At 46.2% G+C, this 22001-nt stretch overlaps 1 protein-coding gene across 2 annotated transcripts in view; it reads right to left on the bottom strand.

Moving 5' to 3' along the window:
• Positions 1 to 22001, bottom strand: part of GATAD2A (GATA zinc finger domain containing 2A) — a 120343-nt gene that overhangs the window by 93221 nt on the left and 5121 nt on the right. Inside the window, exon 1 of one of the 2 annotated variants that reach the window (XM_069767694.1) lies at positions 2049 to 2310. The exons of the other annotated variant lie outside the window; for it this stretch is intronic. The gene's annotated coding sequence lies outside the window, so the exon portion shown is untranslated. Of the gene's footprint in view, positions 1 to 2048; positions 2311 to 22001 lie in introns of those variants that run through there. 2 annotated transcript variants of the gene reach the window in all.

The following is a 22001-nucleotide window of genomic DNA, read 5'->3' on the forward strand; positions in this document are numbered from 1 at the left end:
TCTGCTTTATGTTGGAAAATTCACATGTGCTAACTTTACTGGAGAATTTTCTGCAACTGTTCTATTCAGCTAACTGGAGCCAAATGAGAAGTCCATAGATATTGCAGAAACAAATCTGTTCAGATGAATGAATCCGATTTTAAAATTTGCACACAAAAAAAAAAAAAAACCTGCAACAAAACTAAATATACCCTATAATGTTAATTTAAAAGGTCTTCTCGGGATAACTACTAGCAAACCATGCACATTCTTTAATGTCTTTTATACATTTAGAGAGTGCATCACCAGAAAATGTATATATAAATGTTGAGGAGGGACAATTGTAAAGAATAGGAAAAGCACTAGAAAGACTTTATGTACCGGCTATGTTACCACAGAATGTATGTGCTCCGGACCTCTGTCAGAGATACCTGCAATAGTATGGACCGCTGCAAATATCACCGCAAAAAGGTGCAACAAGGCTGCAAATTTCAGCATTGATATGGGAAAGAGACCCTCAATTCAACATATGCAATATAAACAAAATAGACATGCTGTGGGTTTTCTCCAACCAACAGCTCGTCAGTTTGTACCGCAGATATATTTCTTAAAATGTATTTTGTTGGTACTGACAGTATTTTTTGCAAAAGAATATGCAGGGAAAAAGCGCTGTTTTTGCGCTGTGGGAACTCAACCTAATACATTCAGTTTCATTATTCCAAGTGTTAATTTTGAACAATGATGTAACCTTATTTAATTCACAGATGTCCACAATGCTTCAACTAGCATATTGGCAAAGAAATCACACTGGCATTCTGGGTTCTTTTCTTTTAATTCCTAAAGCAAAATAGAATGAACCAAATGATAGGAACAGATCCATTACTTGATGGACTCAATTGATTGTAAAATATGGAGTCAGGTGCTTCAGTAGGTTTTACAGAAGAAAAAAAAAAAAAACATTGATCAGACAAGGGTGAACCCAGCCTTGTGTGTAAGCTTATCTTCCATTTTCTTGTGACACCTCAGTGTATTCTAATATAAAAATTTATTTTTCTTTAAAATGGGACGACTAAGTGAAGTGGAGTAGTAGTAACTTGGTTCTTAGCATTCACAATAAATATCAATATATTTTGAAACATCTATGAAAAAAAAGTGAGGACATGTAAAAGATGTAGGTTGCTGCAAGCATTGGGCCTGATGCACCTTTCACAGCAGGAAGGACAGGCTGTAGAAAGAGGAGGGACTCTTATTATGACAGGGTTAGCAGGCACAGATGTGCATCTTGTTCGATATTAAGATGGCCTGTCCTCTCCTGGGCTGAGCTCCATGTACAACACCCATACACCTATTCCAAGCCTTAGCAGCCCCCTCCTTCCTCATCACACCATTTACCAACAACAGCAGCTGATGCCAGGGAGGGACTTGTCCACCCGACCAGGGGCCAGACCCCACATAACCTTTGCCCCATCAATGAGCCTCCAGGAAAGGGGTGCAGAGAGGCTTCTCCCCGTCTGTGACAGCCTCCTGCCCCCTCCTCAGATGGAAGGGGAAACTTGTGTGCACTCCGTTACCGACCACTGATGGCTGATCACAGGTCCCCGGACACATCTGCTGCCCCCTCAGCACCCCCCCCCCCCCCTCCTTTATTTAAGCCTCCCCACGCCGGAGCAGGGGGGGGGGGGGGGGGTCACAAGAAGCGTGACCCCCGCTTTCCTGTAAATAGGTTGCGGGGAGCCAGCTGACCGGCGCCCCCTCCCCCACCTACGAGCCGTGTAATGATAGGATAACCGGAAGAGAAGCAACATTCACAAGTGGATGCGATCACGTAACCACCAGCAACTTCTATCCTCATCGCAGAGCCCACACCTAGGGAGCACCGGCGGACATTACTCACAGATCAGGGGGCTGCCAATAACCGGGCGATAATGAAGCTTCTCCACCCCTCCCCCCACCTGTGAGGAGGAGCAGCACACTCATTAAATAAAATAATACTACAACTTTTCCATCGGAGCACAAAACAGTCACACTCCGGAAACTTTTCGCCCAATAGTCCCAGGGTCCCGACTTACAGCGTCACCAGGGCGGCTAAATGTGCCAGGCCGGCCGAGGCCTCTTTCGCCGGGTCCCAGCACACACGGATCCCCGGTAGTCCTGGCCTCTGCTCACGTTGCCAAATAATGCGCCTCTTACACATGGAGGCTCCAGCCGCCTCCTGTCGCGCATGCGCAGCCGGCTCTTTAATCTACACTACCCCAAACAGGGCGAGGGGTCTTAAAGGAAACAACCGCGGTAATATTGGTGGAGTATGAGTAAGTGTGCCCGGGAAAACATGTGGGCAGAGCACAGATTGCAGGAACAGGCTCACTGCTCCCACCCACCGGAACAAGCCTATACAGGAACACAGGGGACTTGTTCTTCTATGTAGTGACACCAGGAAGGATGTGTAAGTTCTATGCCTACTTCAGTGGTTAGCAAGTGCTCCACTGCAGGAGCCAGACCTAGGGCCAGAGCGCTGGCGGCTACAACATGCCATGCAAAGTGGTACAAAACCCAGCTCCAGAGACATGCATGGTGACTCAGGGCAATAAGGGACGCAGCCTCTGCCCTTACAGTTCTGCAGCTCTTGGCAGCAAAGTGGTTAATAATCCAAGGCGTTTCCACAAGGAAGTGACATCTGCTGTAATTTATAAGACTGGCCTGGCCTGTTCCAGATAATCTGGACCCAAGTTGTCTGTACAGACATGGCAATACAGGACCAGATCTCTTACCTTCTGCTGCTAGCTCCCTAGCTGGACTTTAGAAAACCTTCAGCTCACAGAGTACCAGCCCCAACATTACCTATAAAAGGAGACCATACAGGGATGTCCAGAAGCAAGTGAAATAATTCCCTGCTCCGCACCACCAAGACCCCACATCTAAATGCACCCCAGATTAGGAGGTAGGAACTGACCTCACCACAATGTTCTTATACAGATCCTGCTGTATGACCCATATTGCCAGTAAAGTGCAAGCATATCAAAAACTACATAGAAGCAGGAAACTGTTAAGCCAGTATGTATATGTGCAAGTGACTCCTAACATTTTTAAAATTTATAGTTGCAGATACAGTTGTGTGAAAAAGTGCTCTCCCCCTTCCTGGTTTCCTGTTCCTTTGCATGTTTGTCACACTTAAATGTTTCAGATCAGCAATAAATTTTAATATTAAACAAAGATAACACAAACAAAGTGCAGTTTTTAAATGAATGTCTTTATTATTAAGGGAAAAAGAAATCCAAACCTACAGGGCCCTGTGTAAAAAAAAGTGATTGCCCCCTAAACCTAATAACTGGTTGGACCACCCTTACGTAGCAGCAACAGCTGCAGTCAAGTGATTAAGATAACTTGCAATGAGTCTTTTACAACGCTATGGAGGAAGTTTGGACCACTCATCTTTGTAGAACTGTTGTAATTCAACCATATTGGAGGGTTTCCGAGCAAGAACCGCCTTTTTAAAGTTCATGCCACAGCATCTCAATCTGATTAAGGACAAGACCTTGACCAGGCCACTCCAAAGTCTTCATTTTGTTTTACTTAAGCCAGAGGTGGACTTACTGGTGTGTTTTGGATCATTGTCCTGCTGCATTACCCAAGTGCACTTCAGCTTGAGGTCAATAACAGATAGTCGGACATTCTCTTTCAGGATTTTTTGGTAGCAGAACTCATTGTTCCATTTACCAGTCAGTCTTCCAGGTCCTGAAGAAGCAAAACGGCCCAAAACCATCACCATATTTTACTGTTGGTGTGACTTTCCTTTTCTGAAATGCTGTGTTATTTCTACACCAGATGTAACGGGACATACACCTTCCAAAAAGTTCTACTTTTGTGTTGTCAGTCCACAAAGTATTCTCCCAAAAGTCTGGAGGATCATCAATATGTTTTCTGGCAAAATTGAGACAAGCTGTTATGTTCTTATTGCTCAGCAGTGGTTTTTGTCTTGGAATTCAGCCATGCAGGCCATTTTTGTCTAGTCCCTTTCTAAGGCCGGGGCCACACTAGCGTAGAATACAGACAAGTGCTATGTGAGAAAACATCACATAGCACTTGGACCAGTGTTAATCTATGGGGCAGCTCACATCACCATATTTTTTCTCAGGCGTATTCTACGTGCATGTGAAATCGCAGCATGCTGCGATTTTAGGCGTATGTCGTCTGAGACTTGCCAATGCAAGCCTATGGGTGCGAGGAAAAAAGTAATAAAATTGCACAGCACTTGGACCATGCGAGTGCTGTCCGAATTTCACGCACAGGTGTCCATTTGGGGGGAAAATAGGGGTGCGTCTTTTAAATGCAGATATACTTTACCGGCCGCAGGCTGGTCGGTCCTGTGCGTGTCCGATGCTGCAGGGGCTCTGCCAACATCTTGTGAAAGCTCAGAGTCCCCATAGTCATAGTTTTCTATGCGGTGGACTGGACCCTGGGAAAATGGCTGCGCCGCAAAACACATCCGACCATCCTGTCATCCCAGCCTGCAGCAACGCTCCACCGCAGCCACCACCCCCGGTAAGCAATAAAACGCATAGATTATAGGAAGCACTACCATTTTATTAAAGGGAACCTGTTACCCCCAAAATGGAAATTGAGCAAAGCAAACTGCCATCAGGGGCTTATCTACAGCATTCTGGAATGCTGTAGATAAGCCCCGATGTAACCTGCAAGATGAGAAAAAGAGGTCAGATTATACTCACCTGGGCGGGGGAGTCCGATCCGATGGGCGTCGCGGTCCAGGGCCTCCCATCTTCTTACGTGGACATCCTCTTCTTGTATTCACGCTCCGGCGCAGGCGTACTTTGTCTGCCCTGTTGAGGGCAGAGCAAAGCACTGCAGTGCGCAGGCGCCAGGAAAGCTCAGAGAGGCCCGGCAAGAGGACGTCATCCTATGAAGATGGGAGGCCCCGGACCGCGACACCCATCGGACCAGACAGCAGCGGGACCGCCCCTGGGTGAGTAGAATAGTAGAATATAACCTCTTTTTCTCATCTTTCAGGATACATCGGGGGCTTATCTACAGCATTACAGAATGCTGTAGATAAGCCCCTGATGCTGGTGGACTTAGCTCAACTTCCATTTTGGGGGTGACCGGTTCCCTTTAAAAGAAAAAAAAAAAAAAGTTCTTCTCCGATCACATCTTTTAATCCGCAAAATAGTGTGTGTGTGTGTGTGTGTGTGTGTGTGTGTGTGTGTGTGTGTGTGTGTGTGTGTGTGTGTGTGTGTGTGTGTATATATATATACACATATATGTGTATGTATGTATACAGATATATCTCTCTATATCTATCTATCTATATCTATCTATATCTATCTATCTATATATATAATTGTCTAAGGGTTTTTCTGTCTGTCCTGGAAACCCCGCGTCTGATTGGCGGCCTCGACCAATCATCGACAGGCACAGCATGGCGACATGTCATAAAGGTTGCCTCGACCAATCAGCGACGGGCACAGTCTGCCGCGAATTCGCCTCGACCAATCAGCGACGGGCACAGCATGGCGACGATGTCATAAAGGTTGCCTCGACCAATCAGCGACGGGCACAGTATCGACGTAGATGTCAATGGTTGCCATGGCGACGATGATGGCATAAAGGTTGCCTCGACCAACCAGCGACGGGCACAGTCTGCCGCCAATTCGCCTCGACCAATCAGCGACGGGCACAGTATCGACGTAGATGTCATAATGGTTGCCATGGCGACGATGATGGCATAAAGGTTGCCTCGACCAATCAGCGACGGGCACAGTCTGCCGCAAATTCTGGAATCATCATTGTCCATATACTACGGGGACGTGCATATTATAGAATTCCCGATGCGTTAGAATCGGGCCACAATCTAGTATATACATATATCTATATATAATTGTCTAAGGGTTTTTCTGTCTGTCTGTCTGTCTTGGAAATCCCGCGTCTCTGATTGGTCCTTGCCAGGCCTCGACCAATCAGGGACGGACACAGCATGGCGACGATGATGTCATAAAGGTTGCCTCGACCAATCAGCGACGGGCACAGTCTGCCGCGAATTCTGGAATCATCATTGTCCATATACTACGGGGACATGCATATTCTAGAATACCCGACCTCGACCAATCAGCGATGGGCACAGTCTGCCGCGAATTCTGGGATCATCATTGTCCTCCACTGCTGTCAAGTGCAGCCATTGTGTTGTCTAAGGGTCTAATTGTCTGTCTGTCTCGGATATCAGCCAATCAGCGATATTAGTGCGGGATTTAAACACCACTGACAGCGCAACATACATACATACATATTCTAGAATACCCGATGTGTTTGAATCGGGCCAACATCTAGTATACATATAGTTATCTATATATCTATATCAGATATAGATAGATCGTTATTAGGACAGAAGAGATGGATTACATACAGTAAATACAAATGGAATAGGTAGATATATACCGCATTTTTCGGACCATAAGACGCGCCCCAAATTTTGGGGTGGAAAATAGAAAAAAGATTTTTAAAAGATGGGGGTCCGACTTATTGTCCAAATTTAAGGTATCTTACCTGAGGGCTGGCGGTGGTACAACGGGGTCACACAAGGCATGGTTCCTTCCTCAGGAAGCCGACGGCTGCAAAAGTGGGGCAATGCTGCAGTCCTGGGGTGCGATGATGCAGGTCCGGTGTCTGCGGTGTCAGAGCATGGAGCAGGGTCCCTTCTTCAGGATGCCGGTGGCAGAAATGTGACGACGCCATGTCCCGGTGTCCACGGTGAGCAGCGCCGAGTGCATCACCGATTTCCCTGCGACCATCTTCCAGAAGCCGTGGGCCGCCAGAGGCTTCAGGAAAATGGCCGCACGGAAATCGGTGATGCACTCGGCTCTGCTCACCGTGGACACTGGGCCGCGGCATCACCAGACTCACCTCATTTCTGACACTGACATCCTGAAGAAGGTACCTTGCTCAGGTGCACTCCGCACCACCCACAGCATCGCCACACCTCTGCCCCAACCCCCCCCCCCCCTCCCGTAAGCCTGCGTTCGCACTATAAGACACACCCTCCATTTTACTCCCAAATTTTTTGGGAAAAGTGCGTCTTAAAGTCCGAAAAAAATAGGGTAGGTGTCAGTGACAAATACAATTAGTACAGTATAACACAACTGTTTCCCAATAATAGGTATCAATAATAATCTTTAATAATCTTTATTTTTATATAGCGCTAACATATTCCGCAGCGCTTTACAGCTTAAACACATTATCATCACTGTCCCCGATGGGGCTCACAATCTAGAATCCCTATCTGTAGGTCTTTGGAATGTGGGAGGAAACCGGAGTGCCCGGAGGAAACCCACGCAAACACGGAGAGAACATACAAATCACATAAAAAAGTAAAGAAAACTCAAAAAATTCAATATCACCAAACACCTCACAGTGTAAACCCAGAGGTCAAAGAGTATTTTTTAAACAACTATATAAAGTTTAATAATTTCATCACATAAAAAAAAACACGTATCAATTTAGAGTAGCACTACCAAAGCAGGGAAAATAGGGAATAATGAGTCAGAGTGTAACTAGGGTATAGTATTCAATCCAGATAACTATTATGCACCAAAGGAGTTAATGATAAAGTTTTTTTTTATCATAGTATGAACCATATATACATATAGCACTATAAGCAACGATCAATATTGAGTAGGGAGTTCTGACGTCAGCGCGAGCGCCGTTGGAACATTTTCCATAGCACTCGAACTGACGTCACATAGGTGAAGGGAGTTCATTGGCCGTGAACTCGCAGGACTTGTCGCGACACCGTGAGCAGGAGAACTTTCTCACGCTCACGGTGCCCTCAGACAGGTAATAGCAGTTCACACAGAGAAATTGAGCACACTGATCAGTGTGTCTGCTGGATGACAGGCTGCATGGTTGCATCATGCAGTCTGCCATCTAGATGTAGCAGAGCTGGACCTGTAGTGGGACAAATGGATTAAAAGCATCTCTGCGAAAAGGTGAGGAATACTGTTTTTTTACCTCTTTTGCAGAGGACGATTGCATCGGAAGAATTAGCAAGGTCACAAGTATGGTTTGATTAAGAATATTAAAGGAGTCTGTCATTCTTTGAATTAAATGACTTTTTTCTGTGACTGTATTCCACTGATATTAATAGCCTAGAAAAATCCATGGGTATTACCTCCTTCCCAGACTATAAACATCTGCCCCCAGCCATCTGCTTTCCCTCTGCTGGTTACGAAAAGTGCACAGGAGCCCACGCCATTTTTTTTCCCAAAAAATAATCTTTTATTAAAATCATGTCCAGTAATTTGCACACTACACTAATTTGTAACCGACATCTATATATCTACCAATTCCATTTGTATTTACTGTATGTAATCCATCTCTTCTATCCTGTCGGCTCCTGCAGTGAATTACTGGCTATATCTATCTACTGCTCAAAAAATAAAGGGAACACTAAAATCACACATGCTAGATATCATTGAATGAAATATTCCAGTTGTAAATATTTATTAATTACATAGTGGAATGTGTTGAGAACAATAAAACCTAAAAATGATCAACGTAAATCACAACTAATATCCCACAGAGGACACAAAAGAGAATAGTAAAACCAAAAACACTCAGTTTGAAAAAAGCTGTTCTACCCTGTATGCACACATGGATTTTTCCTCTCTGAACCCTGTTCACACAGGTAATATACAGATGATCAGGTTTTTAAATACATCAGATAGGGATTGCATACATTAGTTAGGACTGCTCTGATAAGGGTATACCGTGAAGATTGGTAGAGCAGCTTAGTATACATTTTTTGCAAAAAACGTATCAACCAAATACCCTGTTTTTTACATCTTTTACTAGCACTTGCGGATTACTGCAACATTTTTTCAAACTGAGTGTTTTTGGTTTTACTATTCTCTTTTGTGTCTTCAGGTTTCTTGGTGGTGTGTGAACATGATCATACAGACTTGTTCACTGTGCAAGTAGCCCATGTGTTCCTGTTTCCTAATATCCCACAGAGGTCTGGAGTTGGATTGATGCTCAAAATCAAAGTGGAAAATGAAGTTACAGGCTGATCCAACTTCAGTGGAAATGCCTCAAGACAAGGAAATGATTATCAGTAGTGTGTGTGGCCTCCACGTGCCTGTATGATCTCCCTACAATGCCTGGGCATGCTCCTGATGAGGGGGCAGATGGTTTCCTGAGGGATCTCCTCCCAGACCTGGACGAAAGCATCCTCCAACTCCTGGACAGTCTGTGGTGCAGCGTGATGGTGGATGCTGCGAGACATGATGTCCCAGATATGTTCAATCGGATTCAGGTCTGGGGAACGGGCGGGCCAGTCCACAGCTTCAATGCCTTCATCTTGCAGGAACTGCTGACACTCCAGCCACATGAGGTCTGGCATGGTCTTGCATTAGAAGGAACCCAGGGCCAACCCCCCCCACCATATGGTCTCGCAACGGGTCTGAGGATCTCATCTCGGTACCTAATGGCAGTGAGGCGACCTCTGGCGAGTACATGGGGGGCTGTGCGACCCTCCAAAGAAATGCCACTCCACACCATTACTGACCCACTGCCAAACCAATCATGCTGAAGGATGTTGCAGGCAGCAGATTGCTCTCCACGGAGTCTCCAGACTGTCACATGTGCTTAGTGTGAACCTGCCTTCATCTGTGAAGAGCACAGGGTGCCAGTGGAGAATTTGCCAATCCTGGTGTTCTGTGGCAAATGCCAAGCATCCTGCACGGTGTTAGGCCGTGAGTACAAGCCCCATCTGTGGACGTCAGGCGATCAGACCATCCTCATGGATTCGGTTTCTAATAGTTTGTGCAGACACATGCACATTTGTGGCCTGCTGGACGTTACTTTGCAGGGCTCTGGCAGTGCTCTTCCAGTTCTTCTTTGCACAAAGGCTGAGGGAGCGGTCCTGCTGCTGGATTGTTGCCCTCCTACGGCCCCCTCCACATCTCCTGGTGTACTGGTCGCGCCTCCAGCCTCTGGAGGCTACGCTGACAGACACAGTAAACCTTCTTGCCACAGCTCACATAGATGTGCCATCCTGGATGAGCTGCACTACCTGAGCCACTTGTGTGGGTTGTAGAGTCCGTCTCATGCTACCACGAGTGTGAAAGAACAACCAACATTCAAAAGTGACCAAAACATCAGCCAAAAAGCATTGGTACTGAGATGTGGTCTGTGGTCCCCACCTGCAGAACCACTCCTTTATTGAGTGTGTCTAGATAATTGCCAATAATTTCCATCTGTTGTCTTTTCCATTTGCACAACAGCATGTGAAATTGATTGTCAAACATTGTTGCTTCCTAAGGCCGGCTTCACACTTGCGAGTTTTACGGACGTAAGAGCGCAGAAACTACGTCCGTAAAACTCGCAAAAAATACGGCACAATTACTCTCTATGCCCCTGCTCCTATCTGCCGTATTAAACTGATCAGTATTATACGGCTTTCTACGGCCGTAGAAAATCGCAGCATGCTGCGTTTGTCACCGTATTGCGCAAATAAAACGCCAATGAAAGTCTATGGAAGCCCCAAAAATACGGATTACACACGGACCAGCAGTGTGACTTGCGAGGAATACGCAGCGGTGTTAGAGAGAAAAGCCGGCAATTCAGTGTGGTGTACAGTAAAATCACACTGACAGCTGACATTAGAATAGGTAGAATAAATATATAAATATATATATATATATATGTATATATTCTTACTTCATACAGCCGCGATATAGCAAAAAGCCGGTAATTCAATTACCGGCTTTTTCTTTCTCCTTCCTAAAACCCGACATGATTTGAGACATGGTTTACATACAGTAAACCATCTCTTCTCTCCATTTTTTTTGCAGATTCCACACTACTAATGTCAGTAGTGTGTATCTGCAAAATTTGGCCGTTCTAGCTCTTAAAATAAAGGGTTAAATGGCGGAATAAATTGGCGTGGGCTCCCGCGCAATTTTCTCCGCCAGAGTAGTAAAGCCAGTGACTGAGGGCAGATATTAATAGCCTGGAGAGGGTCCATGGTTATTGGCCCCCCCCTGGCTACAAATATCTGCCCCCAGCCACCCCAGAAAAGGCACAGAAAAGGGGTTTTGCAGCGAGGAGTAGCATTGCATTAGCAAAGCTCCTTGCTGCAAAATGTTTTAACCCCATCAGAAGGATTTACATCGTTGGACGTTACAGATCTGCGGAGGGTAAGTATATTGTTGGCTTATTATGTTTTTTCTTTCACAGAACGAGGGTCTTCAGTGACTGGATTGGGCGTAGAATAAAATACTCCAACAACCATTGTTTTTATTTCATTAAAATAATTTTAAATAATGTGTTTGTGTTTTATTTAACCTTTTACTACAATTGAATTAATAATGGATAGGTGTCATAATTGACGCCTCTCCATTATTAATTAGGCTTAATGTCACCTTACAATAGCAAGGTGGCATTAACCCTTCATTACCCCATATCCCACCGCTACACGGGAATGGGAAGAGAGTGGCCAAGTGCCAGAATAGGCGCATCTTCCAGATGTGCCTTTTCTGGGGTGGCTGGGGGCAGATATTTGTAGCCAGGGGGGGGGGCCAATAACCATGGACCCTCTCCAGGCTATTAATATCTGCCCTCAGTCACTGGCTTTACTACTCTGGCGGAGAAAATTGCGCGGGAGCCCACGCCAATTTATTCCGCCATTTAACCCTTTATTTTAAGAGCTAGAACGGCCAAATTTTGCAGATACACTCTACTGACATTAGTAGTGTGAAATCTGCAAAAAAAATGGAGAGAAGACATGGTTTACTGTATGTAAACCATGTCTCAAATCATGTCGGGTTTTAGGAAGGAGAAAGAAAAAGCCGGTAATTGAATTACCGGCTTTCAAGCTGTATAGCGCTGGAAAAAATATTAATATATATACATATATGTGTCTAATGAGAGATATAGATATATATATATATATATATATTTTATTTATTTTTTTCTTCTTATTGGGACACATGGATCATTTCTATAGCGGTATGTTGGTTTTGCAAGCCTGCGAGAAAACCACGCAGTACGGATGCCATACGGATTACATACGGAGGATGCCATGCGCAAAAAACGCTGACACACCCTGCCTACGGAGGAGCTACGGACCACTATTTTCGGGACATTTCAGCGTATTACGGCCGTAATATACGGACCGTATTTTCATACGCTGAGTGTGAAGCCGGCCTAAGTGGACAGTTTGATTTCACAGAAGTTTGACTTACTTGGAGTTATTCCGTTGCTTAAGTGTTCCCTTTATTTTTTTTGATTATGGCCCCATAAGATGCTCTAGAGATATTTGCCCCATATAATGCTGCACATGGCCCCATAATATGCTTAATACAAATATTTCCCCCATATAATGCTGCACATGGTCCCATAAGATGCTCCATACAGATATTTGCCCCATATAATGCTGCACATGGCCCCATAAGATATTTGCCCCATATAATGCTGCACATGGCCCAATAAGATGCTCCATACAGATATTTGCCCCATATAATGCTCCATACAGATATTTGCCCCATATGCTGTTGCTGCGATTAAATAAAAAAATTACATACTCACCTCTCAGGCCCCCGGCACTTGCTGTATTCACCTGCTCCCCGTTCCACCGCCGACCGCACTGACTGTTCAGGCAGAGGGCGGCGTGCACTAATTGCGTCCTCTGACCTGAGCATCACTGCAGAGGATGGGGAAGACGGAGCAGCGCTGACGGTGGAACGGGGAGCAGGTGAATATAGCGCACTATACTTACCTGCTCCCGGCGCGGTCCCTGACGTCCGTTCCCTGGCGCCAGCAGCTTCTTCCTGTAGTGAGCAGTCATGTGGTACCGCTCAATACAGTAATGAATATGCGGCTCCACCCCTATGGGAGTGGAGTCGGGTCCATATTCATTACTGTAATGAGCGGTACCACATTACTGCTCACTACAGAAAGTAGCTGCTGGCGCCAGGGAACGGACGTGCAGGGACTGCGCTGGGAGCAGGTGAGTACTATTACACAGCTCTGCTACCCCTCCCCTGCTGACCCCTGGGTATGACTCGAGCATAAGCCGAGAGGGTTACTTTCAGCCCAAAAAAGTGCGCGCCGCTCCGTCTTCCGGGTCCTCTGCCTGTGACGTTCACAGTTCAGAGGGCGCGATGACGCGCTTAATGCGCGCCGCCCTCTGACTGAACAGTCACAGCCAGAGGACCCGGAATACGGAGCGGCGCGCAGCGCTGGAACGGGACAGACAGGTGAATATAGCAAGTGCTGGGGGGCCTGAGCTAGTGGCGACTCCGGCACCTGACTCCCACAGCGCGCCAGTGTCCCCGCCTGCTCAGGCCCCCCAGCACTCGGCGCCCAGCGACGATAGGAGAGTATGGTATTTTTTTTTATATATATATATCGCAGCAGCATACGGGGCATATACTATGGAGCATCTTATGGGGCCATCAACCATAATGGAGCAGTGTACGGGGGCATATACTATGGAGCATCTTATGGGGGCCATAAACCTTTATGGAGCAGCATATGGGGCATATGGATGGGAGCAGCGCAGGATGGGAGCAGCACATGACAGAACGTGGGCGCAGGATGGGAGCAGCACATGACAGAACGTGGGCGCAGGATGGGAGCAGCACATGACAGAACGTGGGCGCAGGATGGGAGCAGCACATGACAGAACGTGGGCGCAGGATGGGAGCAGCACATGACAGAACGTGGGCGCAGCACATGACAGAACATGGGCGCAGGATGGGAGCAGCACATGACAGAACGTGGGCGCAGGATGGGAGCAGCACATGACAGAACGTGGGCGCAGGATGGGAGCAGCACATGACAGAACGTGGGCACAGGATGGGAGCAGCACATGACAGAACGGGGGCGAAGGATGGGAGCAGCACATGACAGAATGGGGGCGCAGGATGGAGCAGCACATGACAGGATGGGGACGCAGGATGGAGCAGCACATACCAGGATGGAGACCATATACCAATATAAATGCTCGCCACCCGGGCATAGAACGGGTTCAATAGTGTATGCATGCATGCATGCATGCATGCATATATATATTATATATAGTGAGGCAGTGACTCCTGTTACAGCTAGGGGGCGCTGTTTGTGCTCTCCAGAATGCGCACGGAAGCATAGTGAGGCCATGAGGGCGTACTGCACACACAGGTGTAGCTGTAATTAGAGTAGTGAAGCAGTAACTAATTAGGATCCCTATAGTAGAGGGAGAGTTGTGTCAGTGTTGGTCTTGGAAGCAGACACAGCAGTTGTCTGCAGAGTTCTTTCTGTGTGGAGCATCACAGGGGCAAAAGGAACCAAAGAGACTGACACCCTGAGTCTCGGGCTGTCTTTTAACAGGTTGCAATCCGGAGGGTAGCGTGTGGTGCACGGCGTGAGTAAGAGACTTGGTACCGGCGTGCGGTCACCCAGGGAAACTGGACAGAGAGAAGTCCGGCCTGTTTATTGACTGCAAACTTAGGCTATGTGCACACGTTACGGATTTACTGCGGATCCGCTACGTTTTTTTTCCCCGCACAGAAATGCTGCAGATCTGCAAAGTGATTTACAGTACTATGTAAATCAATAGGAAAAAAAATGCTGTGCTAATGGTGTCAACCAAAGCCCCCATTACAGATATAATGATAACCAAAGCTTTGCCACAGAAATCACTCCAGAGCAGTACACCGAGATCCAGGGGTTCCCACAATACCCCCATTCAGTATTCTCCCAACACACTGTCACATCCATCTTTGAGCACCTCCTATAACAGGTAGTACAAACCTCTAGCGTATCATACCTAAAACATCTCTAAACCCCTAAGACCAGTAAATGTGCATCCATATCTGCAATTCTGTGCAAGGCTACTCACAAAATTCACCATTTTGAGATGCGGTCTTCCTACCGGTTTGCTAGACCTGGACCTAATGCATCAAGCCTGCAGACAGTCGCGAGCCACAATTCATGGGGCCGCGAGCCACATGTGGCTCCCGAGCTACAGGTTGGGGAGCCCTGGCCTAAGGCTATGTGCACACGTTGCGGATTAGGCTTAGGAATTTCTGGTGCGGATTCTGCATCTCTTGGCAGAAAACGCAGGTGCGGATTTGACGCGTTTTTATGCGGATTTTGTGCGTTTTTGGTGCGGATTTACTATGTTTTTTTACCGCTGCGAATTTCTATAATGGAATGGGTACAAACACGCTGCCGATCCGCAAAAAAAGTAGTGACATGCTGCTACTTTTAATCAGCAGCGTTTCCACACAGAATTTTCCGCACCATCAGCACAGCGGGTTTTTCACATTGATTTACATTGTACTGTAAATCGTTTGTGGATCTGCAGCGTTTCTGCACCGCAAAAAACGTTGCGGATCCGCAGGAAATCCGCAACGTGTGCACATACCCTAAAGCTGTGTATTGTGTATTTCTAATGAACTGTATGAAGAAGCCGTGTACCATATATTTCCATTGGTCAGGATGAAGAAGCCGTGTATGGTGTATTTCTAACAGACTGTGTGACGTAACACATTAAAGGAAAGTTTTGTTTGAACCTGCTTGGGTCAATGCGGTTTCACTGCGTACGGTGCTACCGCTGCATCACTATATTATAATATATATGTTTTGATGAATATTTCCTTTGACAATGATGTGTAAATAACAGAATCGCTGTATGTAAAAGCTCATGTTAAAAATCGCATTGCACTGATGTAAATCGGATGCTAGGTGTGAAAAATTGGATTGTACTCGCATGACACTCGTGCGACTCTCGGCAGGGAGACTTGGACTGATTTTTCATACGTTACGTGTGACCCCAGCCTAATGGTGGCATCATGAACACCGACCTTAACTGAGGCAAGTGAGGCCTGCAATTCTTTGGATGTTGTTGTGGGGTCTTTTGTGACCTCTTGGATGAGTCATCACTGCGCTCTTGGAGTAATTTTGGTTGGCCAGCCACTCCTGGGAAGGTTCACCACTGTGTTTCAAGTTTTCACTATTTCTGGAAAATGGCTCTCCCTGTGTTTCACTGGAGTCATAAAGGGTTAGAAATGGAATTATAACATTTTCCACGCTAATAGATCTCAATTACTTTGTTTTTTTTTATTTGCTCCAGAATTCCTTTGGATTGCGGCATAATGTCTAGCTTTTAAGGAATTTTGGTCTACTTCACTTTGTCAGGCAAGTCCTATTTAAGTGATTTCTTGTTTGTGAACAGGTGTGGCAGTAATCAGCCCTGGTTTGGCTAGGGAAATTAAACTCAGCTTCCCAAAGATGTGATAATTTATATTTTAGCTGTGCTTTAAGAGGAAGAGGGCGTAATTACTTTTTCACACAAGGCCCTGTAGATTTGGATTTATTTTCCCTTAATACAGACCTTCATTTAAAAACTGCATTTTGTGTTTACTTATATTATCTTTGTCTAATATTTAAATTTGTTTGGGGATATGAAACATTTAAAATGTGACAAACATACAAAAGAATAGGAAATCAGGATGGTGGAAAACACATTCACACCACTATATACAGGTCCTTCTCAAAAAATTAGCATATAGTGTTAAATTTCATTATTTACCATAATGTAATGATTACAATTAAACTTTCATATATTATAGATTCATTATCCACCAACTGAAATTTGTCAGGTCTTTTATTGTTTTAATACTGATGATTTTGGCATACAACTCCTGATAACCCAAAAAACCTGTCTCAATAAATTAGCATATCAAGAAAAGGTTCTTTAAATGACCTATTACCCTAATCTTCTGAATCAACTAATTAACTCTAAACACATGCAAAAGATACCTGAGGCTTTTATAAACTCCCTGCCTGGTTCATTACTCAAAACCCCCATCATGGGTAAGACTAGCGACCTGACAGATGTCAAGAAGGCCATCATTGACACCCTCAAGCAAGAGGGTAAGACCCAGAAAGAAATTTCTCAACAAATAGGCTGTTCCCAGAGTGCTGTATCAAGGCACCTCAATGGTAAGTCTGTTGGAAGGAAACAATGTGGCAGAAAACGCTGTACAATGAGAAGAGGAGACCGGACCCTGAGGAAGATTGTGGAGAAGGACCGATTTCAGACCTTGGGGAACCTGAGGAAGCAGTGGACTGAGTCTGGTGTGGAAACATCCAGAGCCACCGTGCACAGGCGTGTGCAGGAAATGGGCTACAGGTGCCGCATTCCCCAGGTAAAGCCACTTTTGAACCATAAACAGCGGCAGAGGCGCCTGACCTGGGCTACAGAGAAGCAGCACTGGACTGTTGCTAAGTGGTCCCAAGTACTTTTTTCTGATGAAAGCAAATTTTGCATGTCATTCGGAAATCAATGTGCCAGAGTCTTGAGGAAGACTGGGGAGAAGGAAATGCCAAAATGCCTGAAGTCCAGTGTCAAGTACCCACAGTCAGTGATGGTGTGGGGTGCCATGTCAGCTGCTGGTGTTGGTCCACTGTGTTTCATCAAGGGCAGGGTCAATGCAGCTAGCTATCAGGAGATTTTGGAGCACTTCATGCTTCCATCGGCTGAAATGCTTTATGGAGATGAAGATTTCATTTTTCAGCACGACCTGGCACCTGCTCACAGTGCCAAAACCACTGGTAAATGGTTTATTGACCATGGTATTACTGTGCTCAATTGGCCTGCCAACTCTCCTGACCTGAACCCCATAGAGAATCTGTGGGATATTGTGAAGAGAAAGTTGAGAGACGCAAGACCCAACACTCTGGATGAGCTTAAGGCCGCTATTGAAGCATCCTGGGCCTCCATAACATCTCAGCAGTGTCACAGGCTGATTGCCTCCATGCCACGCCGCATTGAAGCAGTCATTTCTGCCAAAGGATTCCCGACCAAGTATTGAGTGCATAACTGAACATTATTATTTGATGGTTTTTTTGTTTGTTATTAAAAAACACTTTTATTTGATTGGATGGGTGAAATATGCTAATTTATTGAGACAGTTTTTTTGGGTTATCAGGAGTTGTATGCCAAAATCATCAGTATTAAAACAATAAAAGACCTGACAAATTTCAGTTGGTGGATAATGAATCTATAATATATGAAAGTTTAATTGTAATCATTACATTATGGTAAATAATGAAATTTAACACTATATGCTAATTTTTTGAGAAGGACCTGTATAATTATACATCTCTTACTCCTTATATATCTGCTCCATCTTAGTAACTTCAAGTCAATGGGTTCAGTAAAACAATGTAGGTGTTCATTACTGTGACAGTTCCAGCGCTTCCATTATTTCCACTCTGATTCTATGGCAAAGCAGCATGGAAATAATTAAGATGTTACCAGAATCTGAGAGGAGAGACCAGTCAAGCAATTCATGTCGCTTTAACCACGGGCAGCATGAGAAAGAGACCAGTCCCTTTATTGTAGACATCTGCATATACCCCACTTAAAAAGGATCTGGAAACTACTACTTATCGTGCCCACCAGGCTAATCTAATAGGCATTGCCACCTATTGGTGAGAGGAATCTTCTCGTTCATTGCTCTTTTTTAAACTTTGGGGTACGGTGAGGGGTTAACTAAGCTAAATGCACCAGAATTAGGCTGCCGTCACACTAGCAGTATTTGGTCAGTATTTTACATCAGTATTTGTAAGCCAAAACCAGGAGAGGAACAAATAGAGGAAAAGTATAATAGAAACACGTCACCATTTCTGCATTTATCACCCACTCCTGGTTTTGGCTTACAAATACTGATGTAAAATACTGACCAAATACTGCTAGTGTGACGGCAGTCTTCAAATTCTGTCCTACATGTCAGATATCACATTTATTAAAGGGAATCTGTCACCCCCAAAATCGCGGGTGAGGTAAGCCCACCAGCATCAGAGGCTTATCTACAGCATTCTGGAATGCTGTAGATAAGCCCCAGCTGTATCCTAAAAGATGAGAAAAAGACGTTAGATTATACTCACCCAGGGGCGGTCCCGCTGTTGGTCGGGGCCGGCGCCTCCCATCTTCATCAGATGACGTCCTCTCCTGGTCTTCACGCTGCGGCTCCACCGCAGGCGTACTTTGTCTGCCCTGTTGAGGGCAGAGCAAAGTACTGCAGTGCACAGGGCCACTCTTATAAAATTTAACTTTTGACCATTGTTCATGGGAAAACCCTTTTAAAAATCGCTCAAAAGAGTCAGCCCCAACTAAGTATTGAGTGTATTTACTGAACATACATTTCAGTAGACCAACATTTCGGATTTTAAAATAATTTTTCAAGCTGGTGTTAAAAAGTATTCTAATTTACTGAGATGGTGACTTGGGTTTTGATTGGCTGTAAGTAGTGATGAGAGAGTGTGCTCGTTACTTGAGTTTTCCGACCATGCTTGGGTGATCTCAGAGTCTCTTGGGCGTGCGCAGATTATGTTTGCGTCTCCGCATCTGCATATTTTGCGGCTGCTAGACAGCCTGAATACATGCAGGGTTTTCCTGTTTGTTAGGCAATTCGCACATGTATTCAGGCTGTCTAGCAGCCGCAAATCATGCAGCTGCAGTGCCACAAACAATCGGCGATCACCTGTGCATGCTCGGAAAACTCGAGTAACGAGCACACTCGCTCATCACTAGCTGTAAGCCATCATCATCAACATTAACAAATAAACATTTGAAATAGATCACTATTTGTAGTGACTATATGATTTTAACTTTTTGTATTGAAGAACTGAAAATTAACTTTTTGATGATATTCTAATTTTGTGAGAAGCAACTGTATTTATGGCACTTTTTGTTCACCTTTACTTATTTCCAGATGAATCAAACCTGGGACAACATATTTTGCCTTCTTGTCTGGAAATGATATGTGATAGCATAAATTCCCTCAGTACATAATTTAACACACTACATATTTCAGAATAATGTGAAACCTCTGAAAAGTGCTCTATTTACCATTACATATAAATTAATGGACATGTACTAAATGGTTCTAGTTACTAGCTAAAATAATCACTCAGGATAAAATGATGGGCACTGTAATGTGCCATAAGGTGATGGACAGATGTTGAAAGAGCATGGAAGACAATGCTTCTGTCTCAGCTTATAAAGGGGTCAATCAGAAGCAGCAGGGCTATACCGGAAGTATGATACATCTCTCCTGCCAGGGAACATCCTCTGTGACTGTACTGAAGCCACCTAGCTGTACAGTAAGCACATTAACCCTTCTGACAGACGTCACTGGCTGCAGCCATTTTCTAAGTATCCGATAGTGCCAACCCCCATTTACAGCTACCCTGCCAATTAGTGGAGAGCATTTACCGTGCCACGGAGCTGTTTAAGGCTGGAGACAAGTGCTGCATTCTGAAATAAGTTTTTACATAACACTGAACACATGTAGGGTTTATGTGAGGAAATTAACAAACAAATAGACTCATTCATGGGGTCTTTTTGAGGTCAGGGCAGGATGAGCTCACAGATCACAATAGAACTAGGTGAATAAAGACTATTGCTGGACAGAGGGATTTGGGGCTCTATTGATCTCCACTATTTAACATACTTGTAAAAGAAAGCCGTGCACAAGGGGCAGACCACCCCAAAAAAGGTCTGAAGGAGGTATAGCGCAAGCCCACTCACAGGTGCAAGCTGTACCACTAACAGACTAAAGAGCAAGCTCTTCAAGTACCACCATACTCTCCCCCACAAGTAGATTGCAAGCTCTTCGTCGAGCATCTCCTGCTCTCCTCTCTACCACCATTAGAGTGCAAGCTCTTCGCCGAGCGCCCCCTGCTCTCCTCTCCTCCACCATTAGAGTGCAAGCTCTTCGCCGAGCGCCCCCTGCTCTCCTCTGCCCCACCATTAGAGTGCAAGCTATTCGCCAAGCGCCCCCTGCTCTCCTCTCCTCCACCATTAGAGTGCAAGCTCTTCGCCGAGCGCCCCCTGCTCTCCTCTCCTCCACCATTAGAGTGCAAGCTCTTCGCCGAGCGCCCCTGCTCTCCTCTCCTCCACCATTCGAGTGCAAGCTCTTCGTCGAGCATCTCCTGCTCTCCTCTCTACCACCATTAGAGTGCAAGCTCTTCGCCGAGCGCCCCCTGCTCTCCTCCACCATTAGAGTGCAAGCTCTTCGCCGAGCGCCCCCTGCTCTCCTCTCCTCCACCATTAGAGTGCAAGCTCTTCGCCGAGCGCCCCCTGCTCTCCTCTCCTCCACCATTAGAGTGCAAGCTCTTCGCCGAGCGCCCCTGCTCTCCTCTCCCTCCATTAGAGTGCAAGCTCTTCGCCGAGCGCCCCCTGCTCTCCCATCATTAGAATGCAAGCTCTTCGCCGAGCGCCCCTGCTCTCCTCTCTCCCACCATTAGAGTGCAAGCTCTTAAGCGCCCCTGCTCTCCCCCACCATTAGAGTGCAAGCTCTTCGCCGAGCGCCCCTGCTCCCCTCTCCCCCACCATTAGAGTGCAAGCTCTTCGCCGAGTCCCCCCTGCTCTCCTCTCCCCCATTAGAGTGCAAGCTCTTCGCCGAGCGCCCCTGCTCCCCTCTCCCCCACCATTAGAGTGCAAGCTCTTCGCCGAGCGCCCTTGCTCCCCTCTCCCCCACCATTAGAGTGCAAGCTCTTCGCCGAGCGTCCCTGCTCCCCTCTCTCCCACCATTAGAGTGCAAGCTCTTAAGCGCCCCTGCTCTCCCCCACCATTAGAGTGCAAGCTCTTCGCCGAGCGCCCTTGCTCCCCTCTCCCCCACCATTAGAGTGCAAGCTCTTCGCCGAGCGCCCTTGCTCCCCTCTCCTCCACCATTAGAGTGCAAGCTCTTCGCCGAGCGCCCCTGCTCTCCTCTCCCTCCATTAGAGTGCAAGCTCTTCGCCGAGCGCCCCCTGCTCTCCTCTCCTCCACCATTAGAGTGCAAGCTCTTCGCCGAGCGCCCCCTGCTCTCCCATCATTAGAGTGCAAGCTCTTCGCCGAGCGCCCCTGCTCTCCTCTCCCCCACCATTAGAGTGCAAGCTATTCGCCAAGCGCCCCCTGCTCTCCTCTCCCACACCATTAGAGTGCAAGCTCTTAAGCGCCCCTGCTCTCCCCCACCATT

The sequence above is a fragment of the Ranitomeya imitator genome, chromosome 1, assembly GCF_032444005.1.
Source record: "Ranitomeya imitator isolate aRanImi1 chromosome 1, aRanImi1.pri, whole genome shotgun sequence".
NCBI lineage: Eukaryota > Metazoa > Chordata > Amphibia > Anura > Dendrobatidae > Ranitomeya > Ranitomeya imitator.